Source organism: Amphiura filiformis, chromosome 7 (assembly GCF_039555335.1).
Source record: "Amphiura filiformis chromosome 7, Afil_fr2py, whole genome shotgun sequence".
Classification (NCBI taxonomy): Eukaryota; Metazoa; Echinodermata; class Ophiuroidea; order Amphilepidida; family Amphiuridae; genus Amphiura; species Amphiura filiformis.
The window spans coordinates 30,922,480-30,940,163 of record NC_092634.1 but is presented as its reverse complement, the minus strand read 5'-3'; the positions used below and the strand labels follow the sequence as shown (position 1 = coordinate 30,940,163).

Here is a 17,684-nt window from a genome sequence, read left to right as displayed (position 1 = left end):
AAACGACTGCAAATGAAGTCTGAGTGACCGATGGGAAACCGCGATTCTGCGAATAGTGTGGTCGTTGAAGAGGAAAAACAGTGGCTACCTGGAAAAAATTGGTAAAAAGCTGATTTTTGCACCAGACAAGCAGAATATATCATAGAACATCATATCCAAAATCCCCAGAAATCCTCCTTGGGGAATTTGTTTTATCCAAGATGGCCGCCAAAATGGCCGCTACAACATGTAATTAGCAGTATCTTAGCTTCTAAAGCAGATATGATGATGATTTTAGTGTCTTTGAATAGGTTTAAGAGGTCAGAGAATTCAAATTTGTACAAATCTAACACACTGATGTCTTCAATCACACTGAAATCAAGATGGCCGCCAAAATGGCCGCCACAACATATAATTAGCTGTATCTTAGCTTCTAAAGCAGATATGATGATGATTTTAGTGTCTTTGAATAGGTTTAAGAGGTCAGAGAATTCAAATCTGTACAAATCTAACACACTGATGTCTTCAATCACACTGAAATTCAAGATGGCCGCCAAAATCCCACCACCACCACATATGATTAGATATATCTCCGCTTCTGAAGCAGATATGATGATGATTTTAGTGTCCTTGAATATATCTCAGAGCGCTGTCAGAGGTCAAATAATTCAAATTTGTACGTATCTAAAACACTGAAGTCTTCATTCACACTGGAATCCAAAATGGTTGCCAAAATGGCCGCCACCACCACATGTTTAGGTATATTTTGGCTTATGAAGCAGATATGATAATGATTTTAGCGTCTTTGAATAGGTTTAGGTGACGCAGAAGTCAATTTTGTATTTATCTTCATAAGTATATGTCTTCACTGACACTGCAATCCAACATGGCCCTCAATATTGCTCAAATCAAACACGATTAGCTAAATATCTCAGCTTCTTAAGCCAATATAATGGTGGTTTTAATCTTTGAATAGGTTTTTAAGATAATGTAGGTTTTAAGGGTCAGAGAATTGTTGCAATTACTTAAAACCCGGGCTTATAACACTGAAGTGCAAGTCGCAATAGAATCCCAAATAGCTGCCACCACATGTAAATAATATTATCTCAGCTTCTGAAGCAAAAATAGCTGTCTTCATTCTCATCTACAGGTATAATCGCCTCAGCGTTTTGGCAATGTTATCCTGTGTAATCTTCACAAGCTGTGACACATTTAAGTCCATTTTTTTTATTTTTTTCATCCGTTATTTACACACTAATTCCTGGAGGAAAGTTTACAATTGTATCGTACAAGCTTAACAAGCTATGTGGTGCTGCATCTAAATTCGTAAGGACTGGTGCTAGTACGATGTCAGAGTTTTTCCAGCCCCATTGCTTTAAATTGGATTCAAGTCATTGTTTGTTAGCTTTCTCCAAAGAATGACCTGTAAAACAACCCGCAGAAAAAAAAACGGTGAAAATACGCCGCCCTTTCAGTAGGTGAAAGCTTTTGTCGATAGCTGTGGATCAAATGATGCTTTATTTGATGATACCATTGCCATGGATTAAGCGAACCGTAGACCGTTTAAAGAATCTTCTTCTCTGCCACCATATAAGACAACAAATAATCTGATGCCAGCTGTACCAATCTGTTCTAATGTCGCCATAGGGTTGCTCATCTAGGATGATATCTGCTGCAATTCTTTTATCTTCTTGTTGCAGAAGTTGAGTCACAAACACTCCATGCACGGATAAACAGGAGATGGGATGTCACTACTTCACCAGCTTTGTTAACAAGGTCTTGAACTTTATAAACCACCAACCCTTTCTTCTCTGAATGGAAGTATATATCAGCCATAGTCTGGTCTCAATGGTACATCAAAAGGACAAGTATATCTGTGTCATCTGCTACTACAGGTACTTCTCTTCCTTGTCTTGCAAATTGAAGGGTACATTCACTATCAAAGTGTCAGCATCTCCAGTACTATTGTGCACGATCTGACCATTGGTTTCAAGTATCGACTCAGCAGCGAGATAAACTGACTGTTGTTCTTCTCATTCGAGAGGAAGGTCTGCTGGTCATGGTGAGAACCTTCATAGATTCTGTGAGCTGAATATGATAAGAACAAATGCCAGTTTATGTCGCTGCTGAGTCGATGGACGGTGCACAATAGTACCGGATATGCGGACACATTGATATTGGAATGTACCCTTCAAGACTCCTTCAATGTTCAAGACAAGGAAGAGAAGTGCCACTGGGTACCAGGTGCCACTGGGGACCAGGTGCCACTGGGGACCAGGTGCCACTGGGGACCAGGTGCCACTGGGGACCAGAATATAGCTGATATCGGTGGGTTGGGAAGTTCAAGACCTTACTAACAACGTTGGTGAAGTATTGACATTCCATCTCAGGTCCTGTTTATCCATGTATGGAGTGGTTGTGGCTCCACTTCTGCAACATTTGGACATGGAAAGACAAGTTTGTTGCAGAAGATAAGAAGAATTGCAGCAGATTTCATCCTAGATGAGCGATCCTGAGGCGACATTAGAACAGATTGGTACAAATGGCATCAGAGTATTTATTGTCTTATGCGGTGGCAGAGAAGAAGATTCTTTAAACGGTCTGCGGTTCGCTTAATTCATGGCCATGGTATCATCAAATAAAGCATCACTTGATCCAAAAAAGCTTCCACCTAGTTAAAAAGAGCAGCGTATTTTCACAGTCTGAGTGTTCTTTTGGAGGTCATACTTTGGAGAAAGCTCACAAACAATAACTTGGATCCAAATCAATGGGGTTGGAAACTGTCTGACACCGTACTAGCACCGGTCCTTACGGATGGAGATACAGCACCACAAGGCTTGCTTAAGTTTGTACGATACATATGTAAACTATCCTCCAGGAGTCCTTGTGGAAATAACGGATGTTCCTGTCGCAAAAAGGGATTTAATGTGTCACAGCTTGTGGAGATTGCAGAGGAGAAAATTGCTAAAACGCTGAGGCGATTATACTTGCAGATGAAGTCGAAGATAGCTACTTTTGCTTCAGAAACTGAGATATAGAAAATCATGTGGTGGGAGCTGTTTTGGATTCTATTGTTACTGAGCACTTACTTCCGTGATTTAAGTAATTGCAACATTGAAATCTGCAACCCCTAGAACCTACATTCCCTTAAAAACGTTTTGGCGGCCATTTTGGATTCCAGTGTGAATGATGACTTCAGTGTTTTAGATACGTACAAATTGGAATTCTTTGACCTCTGAAATATATTCAAGGACACTAAAATCATCATCATATCTGCTTCAGAAGCGGATATATATCTAATCATATGTGGTGGTGGCCATTTTGGCGGCCATCTTGGATTTCAGTGTAATTGAAGACATCAGTGTGTTAGATTTGTACAAATTTGAATTCTCTGACCTCTTAAACCTATTCAAAGACACTAAAATCATCATCATATCTGCTTTAGAAGCTAAGATACAGCTAATTATATGTTGTGGCGGCCATTTTGGCGGCCATCTTGGATTTCAGTGTGATTGAAGACATCAGTATGTTAGATTTGTACAAATTTGAATTCTCTGACCTCTTAAACCTATTCAAAGACACTAAAATCATCATCATATCTGCTTTAGAAGCTAAGATACTGCTAATTATATGTTGTGGCGGCCATTTTGGCGGCCATCTTGGATAAAACAAATTCCCCAAGGAGGATTTCTGGGGATTTTGGATATGATGTTCTATGATATATTTTGCTTGTCTGGTGCAAAAATCAGCTTTTTACCAATTTTTTCCGGGTCAAAATGTCCAACGACCATACTAGAATCATGAACAGAGTTTTCGATACGAATATTGTTTTGTTTCATTTGGAACTGTCTTTGGCCTAAATAGAGAAAGCCTATTTTCATGATTTATTCACTACTTTACTGCCGTATAATGCATAATTTGTTGAATGTGTGGTGGTGTGATTTTCGGTGTCACAAGTCACAACTGACTGAACTGTCATGTCCATGTGTAAAATGTTTTTAAGCTTACCCGGTCAATGCCGGTATCCGCGGTACCATGTATGTTGTCTACACTGAGTGATGACCAGCTAGCAGCTGACACTGAATGCACTAGCTGCACTGCCGATGGCGATGCGATGATATGGCGCGGCACCTTCCAGGGTAAGTTCTACTTAGTAAAATTATATCCAAGTATCAATCATTCTCATTGCTCCACATTTGTTGGTCATAATTAATATATGCAGTGGCAGTGCCAGTGATGGTCGACGTCATTGTGTTGCTCGAGAAGTCTAGCTTAGAAATTGCTCACCGATAGCTTCACATTCTAGGCTAGAGAGAGACCATTGCATTCAAAATCTAGACTTCGGATTTGCTGAAGCATGACCGTGTACTAAGCAATGGAAGTTACTTTCTAAGTAAACACTGTCACAGCCGATCACGACAGACGATCGCATCAAAACAAAAATGTTGTGAAAATTACACTTCAGCACAATTTTAAACTGTCCATAATAGGCAAATCTTACTCAAAAGATAGGCCTACAGTTGACTCATCGAAATAACTTTCATCCAAATTTCAACATTAACAGAATAAATAACCTCCGGTGCAAAAAAGTGCACCGCTGTCTGACCGAAAAACGATAGCAACATACAACTCTAGCATCGAATGCGTAACTATCGTGTGCAAATTCGGAGCTGGTCATGTGTCTTATGGTGGGACCCCAAAATACCTGGTGATGTTACATTTTTCTCGCCTCTTTCTAATTTAACTTGTTCTCACAGGGCAATTCTTGGTCCAATTGCATCAAGTTTGGGCTCATTAGGCCAAGTAAAAAATTAAACATGTTTCACGTCCGGGTTTTCGAAAAAAAAGGAGGAAGAGGGGGCTTTTTATTTTCTATTTTTTATCGCAAAATTGGTGTAAATACCCATACTTAGAGCTGTTTTAGCGTATAATCCGTACATACAATAATGCCTGGAAAAAGGAGGAGGCCCTTTTTTATTTGTTGTTCTGAGAGTAACACCCCCTCTAATGATCACAAAACCTTCCTAAAATGTTTCTTGTATCTTAACAAGGCTATAGAAAGCATCCCAACTTCCTAGAAATATTTGTTGAAAAGTTATAACTGAATTTCAAAAAATAAAAATTTATTTGAGAAAACCTCAAAAAAGGAAGCGGGAGGGGACGTGAAACATGTTTATTTTTTTATTTGGCCTTATACAGCCTGATTATTCTAATTAAAATTTTTCAAATGGGCAATTCCAAGCAAAAGTGTCCGATGACTCAAAAAACTAAAATTGCCTTTTTGTATTTCTTTTAACTTTCATAATATTCCAAGCAGATGTAATGTTCAAGTTCTAAACTTTTTTCTGCATTTTTCTAACATTTTGTTTTAAAAAAAACTTCCTTCGGAGAGTGTATTTTTAGTTGAAAAATCCTGTTCAACTTAGATATTTTCTAAGTGGGTCCATTTTATTAAACAGGGGAACTTTTCTTTTTAATTTGATACATTTTATATCTATGAAATATGGTCTTCAAGAAATATCCATCCAATTTTAAATACCCCCCCCCCCCGCTAATTTTTTCCTTTCGTAGTGTTTTCATAACACTAAATATGGTGTAGCACAAGTTACCGAGAGATGCATTTTTTTTATATTTACAAAATGTTGACAATTTAATTGATGCCACTTATTATTTTCCTTCTACTAGTAGTACCTTGAATAAAAATAAGAAATTGAAATACAAAACACTATCCACCACATAATAATGACCCCTTAAAAACTGTAGCACGAGTTACCAGTAGCACGAGTTACCGATGTACATGTAGCACGAGTTACCATAGCCCACTTCCCCCCTGTACCAGCAAAGGTAATATGCAAAATACCACTTGGCAGTAATAGGTATCTCCCAACTGCATGAATATGCATAAATGTAACCATGGTAACAACTTTCTAGCAGTAGTGTAGCCAGTTGGGGGGGGGGGACTTCCCCTGGCAAACTAGAATTACGGGGTTCGTAATTAAGGTGGCACTCACTCAAAAGTGTGTAAATAACAATGTTTTGTAAATACAAATGATATGCAATATGCAAATAGGCTCATTAATATGCATAAATATGCAAATAACATTCATGACAAACATCAGGTCACAATATACAATCACCAAACCAAGTTTCAAGTTGATTGGTTATTTTATGCACTTAAGCTGCAGAGTGGATCAATGAAAATGTAGGCAAAATATGCAAATAAGGTCATTAATATTCATAAATATGCAAATAACACAAAACTATACAGCACATCAAGCCACCATATCCTATCACCATACCTAACTATCTATCTGGCATAGTATACCAAGTATGTAGTTGATCGATTATTGTGTTGAAGCTGCACAGTGGATTAATCAATTCGCTTCCTCCCGAGCAGCCGAACAAAGAAGCAAACAAAGAAACAACCAGGCAAACACACATGTGTGGGGGCCCAAAATTAAAGATAAAAGTGCCCTTCTTACAGAAAAATGAAAGTAAAAATATGGAAGGCAAAGATAGAGAACAGGTTCAAGGAGCCAGTTCCACCCTGATCATGCGCCAAAATAGTGTAATACATGTATACCAAATTTTTACCAAAATAAAGTCCCTTTTTGAAGCTCAAGACTTAAACTTGTACAGTCTCTCTAAAAGAAATGCTCTATATCCCATTACTAATACCTGGTCAAAATGATGCAACCAAAATTTTTAGTTCCCCCAAATCTAGCCCAAGAAATATAGATACTGGAAATCCTGAGACTAGCTAACAGCCACAGTGACATTTCAAGTTGATACTGAGATTTGTATGACTGATACAAAATTTGTTCATGTTGTTGAGTAATGAGTATGATGGGTCTCATTTTCCAGGTGAAGTGATTGAAATCGTGCAAACTGTATTCAGTAATGCACCAAGCAGGTAATCACAGGAAATGATCTCAACCAAAAGATGACCAAGCATTCTATACGGTACCTCAGAAAGTAATTTTTAAATTTAAAGAAACTTAGGTCGTGTTCACACTATGCCTGTTTTGCCCTGGGTCCCGGTACAACCCGGTTAGACCCGGGTTGGTTATAAGTGTGAACAGGGAAAAACCTCAAAAAGATCGGCCGGGTCAATTTTTTTCAACCTAGGAAAGAGTAGTGTGAACAGAAATTCACTGTTTGACCCGCATTACTAGAAGTAAACGCAACCATTATCACCCCATTTCTATTGTGTCTGTCTGCACTGGGAAAAGAATGATTCAGTTCTTTGGCAATAAAATCGATAAACATCTATGTCACACCGAAGGATGAACATGTTGGATTATAATTGAAAACAGCGGTACTGTTCACACAAATAAGAATTATGAACACAAGACAACAGTAATTTAAATCTTCTGTACATACCAATCGGAATAAGACTGATCCATTATGATAAACAGGTAAATCATAGGCCTATCAACTGGCAACTCTCAGCTGGTTGACCAAATCATGCACTAAGCTAGAGTTTTCCAAAATCACAAAAAAAAAGAAAGTTTAATTTTGGTATCTGTACAGACAATCTATTCCTGAGATAAGAAAGTTATTTTCATGCAAACAAATTACTAGTATTATCTAATCAAGAAGTAACAATTATTTTTGTGACTAATAAGACTGATCCATTATAATAAACAGGTAAATCATAGGCCTATCAACTGGCAACTCTCAGCTGGTTGACCAAATCATGCACTAAGCTAGAGTTTTCCAAAATCACAAAAAAAAAAAAAATGAAAGTTTAATTTTGGTATCTGTACTGACAATCTATTCCTGAGATAAGAAAGTTATTTTCATGAGAACACAGGGGTGCAAATTGTGATTTCTTCCTCAGGAGCAAGGTTTTTAGGCTCAAGGTTTCCTCAATCATACATGTATCATGCATATAATAGCTTTATTCTGCACTTCAAAAGATGATAATGTAACATAGCGTGTATTTTTAGAGTGACTGTATACAAAGTTGACTTTGAGCTTCAAAAAGGCTTTACGATGACAATAGCTTTAGGTTAATTTTGGTCGGACAGAGGCTCCTTTCCCCTTTTATTTTCCTTTACCCCATTCCTCTCATTTTTTGTCAGAGCACAACTTGTTTAGTGCTTTATGGTTCTTCTTTTTAAATTTCCTCAATATTTTCTTCTTTGTTAGCATTAGTATTGATATTGATACACTGAATTCCTTCATGACTTTTGTTCCCATAAAATCCTCATTGCTGCCTCTCTAAATTTCCTCAGATATGAGCCATGTTCCCACCTGTCTTCATCCAACTTCTTGTTTCCTGTTAAATTACATTGAATACCTCTTATGGTGATGAATTGTAAATTTCATCATGTCCCATTTCCATATTCTATCTAACACCAACACCTTCCTCTTTTTTGCTCTTACTTATTTCTTGAACAATAATGTGAATTCCTCCAAATTTTGCACAACCAGTGTCTTTAAAGATTTCCTCTCTTCCATTCATGCAGTAGCTTCACTTCCTCACAGCCCTCCCCTATTATCTTCACTCACTCATCACTCATCTTCTTTTTCTTTCCTCTTTTCCCTCTTCCTCTTCTTTTTTCTTTTCTCTCCCTCCTTTTCCCTCTTTCTTTTTCTTCCCATGGCATTATTTCCTTAATTTTGACTCTCATTTCCTAGGAGCGGTGCTCCCCGCTCCCGCACAATTTGCATCCCTGGAAACAAATTACTAGTATTATCGAATCAAGAAGTAACAATTATTTTTGTGAGTTTTTAACCCAAAACAGGTCGAAGCAACTAGATAAATTGTACATAAGGTGGAATTAGAAAGGTAAAATAATCAACCCGGGTCAATTTTCTTCATGAGAGTGGCTATAGTGTGACCAGAGATTTTTTGAACCCGGGACCCGGGTACAACCCGGATTAACTCGGGTCCCGGGTAAATAATTCATATGTGAACATGACCTCACAGAGCCGATCATTGTAAAGAACTACAAACATTAGGCTTGTTCAGACGATCGCTTGTAAAGTTGCTTGTAACTACATTCAAATGTATACTTGTATGTAGTGTCCGTCTAAACGCACTCGCATGTAGCTATACAAGTTACAAGTGACGATTTTACGAATCTTACGTAGTATGGGGCATTAGGGACCACCGGATCCCGGGGGGGCCACTGGTCATTGACAAGGGGGTATCATGCGTGGCCACGAAGTTTCGAATAGCACCCTAAACAAGTATTTACGAGGTCTGAAAATGCACCCCTAAACAAGTATGACAAGTGCAATTTCATACCCTAAATAAGTATTGACATTATTTTTGCCCGATTAGAAGCAAGTAAATCAGTCATATTTTGACTCTAAAACCCTTCATGATAACTGGGAAAACACAAATTCAAAAGTTCATAATTTTTACCCTTTATTACATATTACATTTGTCTCAAAGGACCCTAAACACTGATTTATTGTACAAGATATACCCTTTTTCTCAAATTTCCTTGTTTTAGATACCCTATTCACGATACTTAAGTACAGTGCCTGATCATAAAAAAAGACCCTTTTTACTTGAATCTTTGGCCACGCATGATACCCCCTGGTCTATGACCAGTGGCCCCCCTGGGCACCGGATATCGCAAAAATCATAAAATTGCAAAATTGTCTTTAAAAGTACATGGTCCTGTGTCATAAGCAGGGACAGCGACAGGCGATTTGCGCGGAACTTTTTCTCCGCACAATTGGCTTTTTTTTTTCCTGTGGGCAGGGATACATGATTTGCACTGAAAAAGAGTTCAGCGCAATTTGCTATTTTTTCCGCAAGAAATCGCCTGTCCCCAGGGGTCATAAGCTGGGGTACCTTTGTGTTACATGTCACAAATTGTTGAAAATCAGAGGTGGTGTGGCATAAAGTGCTGTATCATTTTGTCCATAAATCTGACAATAGTAAAAGTATATATTTTCGAATAGCTTATAATACAGGGATAATAACTTTTGAGTTTCAAATTGATATACAGGGTTGCCCAAAATATATACAGGGTGAAACAAAAAGATAAGTGCTTGAAAACTTGTCTACATATGTAATTTACCTATTTATTTTTCACTAAAATGATTTTAGCAATAACAGTGATGTGAATAGTATATTGATGACGCTTTCACAAAATATACAGTTTGTTTAAGTTTTGCCTAAAGTTAAAATATACAGGGTGTGCCAAAAACCTGTAGAAAATTTATATAAAAAATTTAGATAACTGTTAACGTACACATTATTTGGCCATGTAAACAAATGACTACCCAAATATACTCCAGAATGACTTGAATGGTGCAGATTACAGTAAAATGTTAAATTATGCCATACAAAATTATACAGGGTGTCAATAAATAGTAACACAACATAATTTCTGCTATAAAATATACAGGGTGTCATTAAATAGTACCGGTAACACAACATAATTTCTTCAATTTTAAATGTACAAGTGATCTTTAACTTCAGACATACCTTGTCCCTTACAAAATGTTTCATACAATGTAATTCCAGTGTACTTTGTAATACAATGCTTTTAAAGCATGTCAATAACTAGGCATGATGATTGAAATGTGTACAAAAACTTAGGCCTTTTGGAATTTGGAAATTAAAAAAAAAAGATATTTTGAAAAGATTAGGACCTATTTTGTGATATATTATACTATTTATATATAGTCAGCAGCTTTCCAAAAATGTATACTCTTACTATGCTAGGGTGAATGGCTCAAAAGATTTTTAAAAAAATGTGTATGCAATGAAATCGCACAACTTCACACTTTGAATTACTGAGTCTTGCATAACGACAAACAGGGTGGTCATGTGACATGCATTTACATGTACTTAAAAAATAAAATAAATAAAATACAAATTCCGATGTTAATATCTAGCACCTTTCCCCAGATCTCAGAGGTTTGTAATTTCCCTGCCATGGTGAATCATCACAATCAGATCCGTGATCGCAAACCTGTCTGCACTTAGATCCCCAATTATCTGTGCAGCTCCCCAAATTCCATTGGATGAAGGAAGTTTTGATATTAACCAAACAACTAATAACCTATTTTTTGAAAGCAGGAGGAAACTGAAGATCCTGGAGAAAACCTGCATGAGCGAGCATGGAATCGGGAACCCAATTGCACATTAGTTTGTGTGCGCGCCGGGCTTGAACCCGAGTCCTCAGTGGTGCAAGGCGAGAGAACAACCGCTGCTCTCTCTAGGGGTCTTGTTATAATAAAATAAATTTAATATAATCTAACTGCAACATTTTCCCTTTCAAATGAGACCAAATATTAATATTTCCATTAAGGTTTCTGCATAGACTTTATACAGTCCCTCCCCCTAATCCTCCTCCCCCTAATCCTCAGCCACCCTTGGCACACTGGGATAGTCATTAATGTAACCGCACAAAAGATGATATCCCGGCCCTCCTCACATATCTGAGGGTAGGGGTCATAATCAGTGATCGATTTTCGAATATTTTTTGTGTAGCAAAAAATGCTACTCACTTTCAGGTTTGAGTTAGCAATTCCAAAATTGTGAGTAGCATTTTGCAATTTCAGTTGCATTTCATCCTGATGATTCCACTCACTCCCCACTTGGTTAACAGGTTGCCTGGTGTCATCAGCCAGCTTTCATCAAGTTATGTTCAGTTACAGTCTTGTATAGCATTTATGCATGTAGTCAATGTGCTTCTACATAGCCACTGACAGGTTCTTTATCTTTTTTGTCTTGCAGCATATTTTCTACCAGAGAAGTTTCATGAGTTTGGGGTCGAAGAACTGCACCGACTGCAACATTGGCATCTGTCATCTGCAGGAGCTCTGCTGCTTGTGGTATCCCGTAACCATTCACTGTGATCATTAGCTTGAACGATCTCTGGAATTCCTGGTGAGATTGTCTCTTTAACTTTTATATTTTCAGGTCTTTAGGCTTGGAGTCCCCAAATTTCAGCTTTGCATTCCAAGATATCCCTCCTTTTTTTTTTTTTTTTTTTCCACCCATGGCCAAGACCATATTGCATGTATCAATGAATAAACTAAAGTTGAAATTAAACTTATATGATGGATAATCAGTAACTGGGCTTTCATCTATACCTAAACTGAAGTCCCCACAAGGTATTTACAAATGTATTAAAATCGAGGCTTGTCATTAGTCAATGGTCATGCTAATTAGGGCAATCAATATCTAGGTATTCATGTTTTCAAGATAAAAATCAATATATTTTATTAAGAGGGACACATTCATAAAAAAGAGAAGAAAAACAATGTAGCTTGAATAGCCTCAAAGTATGCATGCAATACAATAAAAGAATTTTACGAAACTAACCTCCTTTTCAGTCTGTTCCACGGAGTCAATATCTATCAATGACAACAGATGCATCATCAGCACGCAGTGATTAGGCCATCTTGATTTAATAGTTTGTCTCAAAGCACTTCCCAATTAAAAAATTAATTAAATATCTGTGGCAAGAATAGACCACCTTTTCATCTCTTATGGAGGTTGCACTGTGGCTAATACATGTATGAAGCATTTTTATTGAGATTTACGCTTTAGGCTATTTTAAGGTCTGACTATGTCAGACGTGAAATTTTTGTGTGGTGGATCGGAAAAAAATAAAACAGCCGAAAGAAATTTACTCAATCCAGCAGGAATAACACAAACAACGGGCCAATTTACTAATGTGCGTGGGGGCTTTGAGATGAATTATTAGCACACTGAATATAGATCGATACATCAATTGATATTTGAATCCGTGGAAACAAACTTTATAACAAAAGAGTGAAATGAGATCCAAACATGTGCTAACTAATGTATAGTAAAGAAGATGTTTGTCTTGATGGGTGACAATTTGAGTCAACCATGAGAGACCAAAAGAAAGTCTCAAACCCAGATATTTAAATTTTGAACAAGCTCAATCATAGTATTGTCAAATGTTGATGGTACATTGTAATTGAACTGTTAGGAAAAATGTTTGTTTTTGTTAAAAGCATGATTTTTTTCCAAGCATTGAGAATGCATTTATTATCTGTCACCATTTAGCTAAATAAAGCATTAACTTTGGTTAAATTTGGAAACATCTGGTAAGTAATGTAGCCTAAAATTGGGCTACTTTGCATTGCAAGAGTCAGTTCATGCAGTAATGTGACTATATTTTCCTTTCAATTCAACCGAATTTTGAAGATTTTAGTCTCTGAAGCTCCAAAATGGAATGACAATGGGTTTTTTTTTTTTTTTTTTTTTTGGTCGGTAACTTCCCATGAACCGTATGTTTTTTAAGTGAATTGCTTTTCCGCTCAATTGGGTGATTTACGTTCTAAATCCGGGTGAATTGTCCATATATCTGATATTGGGCACTTATGTTGGAATCTTTAAAATTGGGCTCCTTGAGAGTCATTCCTTGCAGCCTGGCAAACCAATTCGCTACGCTTTGACACTGCAAAATTTTTGGCAACACTGCTTTCTTAGATCCATCCAAAGTTCACCTACTTGTCAGTTGCTACTGCTTTAAGCTCTTATAAAACAGCAGTTCAATTTATGTTTTCATATTTTAACATGCTCAATTTTCAGGCCAGCGGAGGGAATGAAGTGTGATGTAATTGGAGATAAGCCATACCCTAAGAGGAGACAGGTCATTCCAGGTAGACAGCAAGAGCATCATTGTGTATTATAGGTCGGGAAAGAGGAGATCTTGGAGCAGGACAAGAAGAAAAAGGTGGCTGATGGATTCGTCATCACATTTGACACACATAAGTCGTAAGGTGGTTGTGTCGAATATACAAGAAAAAAGCTCCCATCTTTAAATTCTTTGGATTGGAAAATGGATTGTTGTAAGCTGAGATGTGCAGATGCTCACTAATTATAGCTCAACATGGCCAAAATATGGCAAAAACAGTGAATTAAGACTATCAAATGGAAGTTTGTCAGGAAACACTGGACAATTGCTTTGAGCATCAATTGGAGTACAAATGTTACTTGTGTAGCAAATTTCATAAATATGACCTCATGTTCAAACCCCAATACTGTACGTTTGAATGTTTACTAAAACTCATTGCAAAGTTTTAAAAATGTCTGGCCAATGTAAGGCCTATCTATGGGCGGACCGTGAGGGCCAAAAGGGTCTCAAAACCACACAAGGGTCTCAAAAGTACAATAAGGTCTCAAAAACACACAAAGGTCTCAGAAATAAACACACAACAAGGCAAGGTCTCAAAAGTATATAATAAGGTCTCAAAAACACAGAAAGCTGTCAGAAACAAACACACAGTAATGTCGCAACAGCCCAATACGGTCTCAAAACAGAAAGGTCTCAGAAACAAACACACAACAATGTCTCAATAGTATCTCAAAAACAGGGAAAGGTCTCAAATACAGAGAAAGGTCTCAAATACAGAGAAAGGTCTCAAAAACAGAGAAAGGTCTCAAAAACAGAGAATGGTCTCAAAAACGGAGAAAGGTCTCAAAAACAGAGAAAGGTCTCAAAAACAGAGAAAGGTCTCAAAAACAGAGCAAGGTCTCAAAAACAGAGAAAGGTCTCAAATACAGAGAAAGGTCTCAAAAACAGAGAAAGGTCCTTAACAAAGAGAAAGGTTTCAAAAACAGAAAAAGGTCTCAAAAACATGTTATGGTCTCAAAAACCTGTTATGGTCTCAAAAACATGTTATGGTCTCAAAAACACGCCAAGGTCTCAAACCAGGTATTACAACCGACCGCATGCAGTACTGCACACATCCGCTTGCAGTTCCGCATGCGAAACTGCACATTCCGTCACGCACACCCGCATGCGGAACTACACATCCCAACTAGCATTTCCACATGCGGTGATGCACATCGGGATGTGCGGTTCATATGGGGAACTGCAACATTTTTGGTGCATTTCCGCTTTTTTGCATGCGCAATGCCACAAACAAATTGCAGATCCCCATGCGGAAATACGCCAAAATAATTGCAGTTCCCCATGCGAAAATACACCAAACATATTGCAGTTCCCCATGCGGAAATACACCAAAAATATTGCAGTTCACCATGCGGAAATACACCAAAAATATTGCAATTCCTCATGCGGAAATGCACCAAAAATATTGCAGTTCCCCATGCGGAACTGCACATCCCAACCTGCATCACTGCATGCGGAAATGCAAGTTGGGATATGTACTACCTCTGCATGCGGAAGTGCGTGACGGAATGTGTAGTTTCGCATGCGAAACTGCAAGCTGATGTGGCATGCGGTACTGCACATATAACGGTCGGATGTAATACCTGGTTTGAGACCTTGACATATTTTTGAGACCATGAAAGTGTTTTTGAGACCATAATATGTTTTTGAGACCATAACGTGTTTTTGAGACCATAACGTGTTTTTGAGACCTTTTTCTGAATTTCTCTGTGTTTGAGACCTTTCTCTGTTTTTGAGACCTTTCTCTGTTTTTGAGACCTTGCTCTGTATTTGAGACCTTAATTATTATACTATTGAGACATTCTTGTGTGTTTGCTTCTGAGACCTTTCTCTGTTGGTATTGTGCTAGTGAGACATTACTGTGTGTTTGTTTCTTAGAGCTTTTGTGTTTTTGAGACCTTATTATACTTTTTGAGACCTTGTTGTGTGTTTATTTCTGAGACCTTTGTGTGTTTTTGAGATCTTATTGTACTTTTGAGACCCTTGTGTGGTTTTGAGACCCTTTTGGCCCTCACAGCCACCCATAGATATCTACTACAGTCTATGATTATGACCAATAGCTAATAGTCCTTTGGCTTCGAGAAAGTGATATCAGTGTGTGCATACATGTGGTATTAAATCGTGCGTACAGTGACTCAAAGAAATATGTGTTTACAGGTGCAATCACTAAAGGTGGTATGCGCCTGTGCTCGCTGTGTTCGCATGATGTAAATTTTACTCCAACAAAGTTCTGACATCACTCTCTCTCAAGGAAGCCAAATAGACTATTAGAGTAATAAACATTTTCTATTTGTATTTGTATTTAATTAAGGCCCATTCAGTGATTCCAGCGTATGTGTAAAAAAATTATAATTATTCATAATTTGCCTAAATGTGGAAGGATAAGTAATTCAATTTTTGAAATGAAAATTGGGCAAAAAAACAAGAAAACAGCAGTATTGACAAAGTTGAAGCTGGGAAGCCCCATTCAAATACATGTAGCTAATTTCTCTACTGAAGTAGAGAAATTACAGATTTGTAAATGTCTTCTTTTGTCTTTATGTACATGGCTATGTTAGCACATGACACTGACAAAGGTGCCAAAACCTGAATTATGATGATTTTTATGATCCTCCCGATGAAAGAATCAATGAATGAGCCTTTACAGGCACCTTTAGGAATTGGGTATTTTTTGAACAAGAATACATGATATGATAATATATTGTACAAAGTTCAAACATGAAACAATCTCACAAAGGGAGGATGCAGCAGTTAAAATTAACGAAGTTAGCGTACTTTGTCCGTATGGACTTTCACTCTCATGTGGCAAGCCAGGGGGATGGGTTGGGGTAGTGGGCAGTGTTGTAGTCAAGACCTCTATGTCCGAGACCAAGACCTGCCCGTCCGAGACCGAGACCAAACCTTCCGAGATCAAGATCACCCCTTCTGAGACCGAGACCTCTAAGTTCCGAGACCAAGACCTTGGTTTAATCCCGGGGATACTCAAGTTTGGTTGGGGTAAGGAGTTGCCGCTGAGAATTTGAAAGGGACTCATCAATGTACCAAGTTTTCAAGAAATTTGGACCCAAATTTAACACAATTTGTCTTAATTTTTATAATTTTCCTTTTAAATTTTGGGAAAATTTCAAAAATGTTGGCTACAGTGGAGGCAAAATTTTCTACAAAAATTTATATAAAAGGACCCATTCTTATACCAAATTTGGCCTAGAAAAAGGGGTCATCGATATACCAAAAGGCTAAAAATGCTACCCATGTTTGCAGCACATCCCCCATATAGGGTAAGGAATAAGTAATGAACAACAACAGAAAATCATCTTCATCTTGTCTCGAACTAGAAAACGTTTGAGACCGAGACTTTTGAGGTCCGAGACCGAGACTTTTAAGTTCGAGACCGAGACACTGCAAAACCAGGTCTTGAGATGGTCTCGAGACCGAGACCTGGTATCGAGACCTACAACACTGGTAGGGAGTGTGTTTAGTGGAAAGGTGGGTAGATGTGCAGCAGATTTAGGGTGCATTTTCAGGCTTTTGGGTATAACTTTGGGCTGCAATTTTCAGAAAACTGGTTTAGAGATAATGTGCTTTTTATTCTTAATTTCCCCTAAAAACTAGAAAAAGGGCAAATTCTTCAGCACTATCAGTGAAGTATTTGCGCTTCTTAAAGCCATAATGTACGATTAATGTCAAATTTTAATTTTGTTATTCTTGAACCAAAACACTGTTATTAAAAATAATGCTAATAATACCTGTCAGAAAGATCTTCTGTCCATTTTATGCTGAAATAACAAGGTAAAGTGAAAGAAACCACACTGGCTATTTTGGCTGTTTAACATGGATTTATATAGGGGAATTAAAGTTGTAATATGACTTTAAGTTCAAATTGTTCACATTGACCTACAAACACTGCCCACAACAAATTTGGCCGATTCAATTAAGGTGTAAGTTGGGACATGTGTAAATGTTACAAATAATGCCAAAATATATGGTTTCAAAAACATGGCTTTTTTACAAATTAGTTTTTATAAATTTATGGATGTGTTAGAGCATGGAGCA

The 17,684-nt window shown here is 37.6% G+C and overlaps 1 long non-coding RNA gene across 1 annotated transcript; it reads left to right on the top strand.

Moving 5' to 3' along the window:
* Positions 1-4,103: 4,103 nt before the first annotated feature.
* Positions 4,104-14,050, top strand: LOC140156338 (uncharacterized). The gene is made up of 3 exons (XR_011859529.1): positions 4,104-4,118; positions 11,693-11,845; positions 13,526-14,050. It is a non-coding gene; the product is annotated as an uncharacterized lncRNA (long non-coding RNA).
* Positions 14,051-17,684: the final 3,634 nt, after the last annotated feature.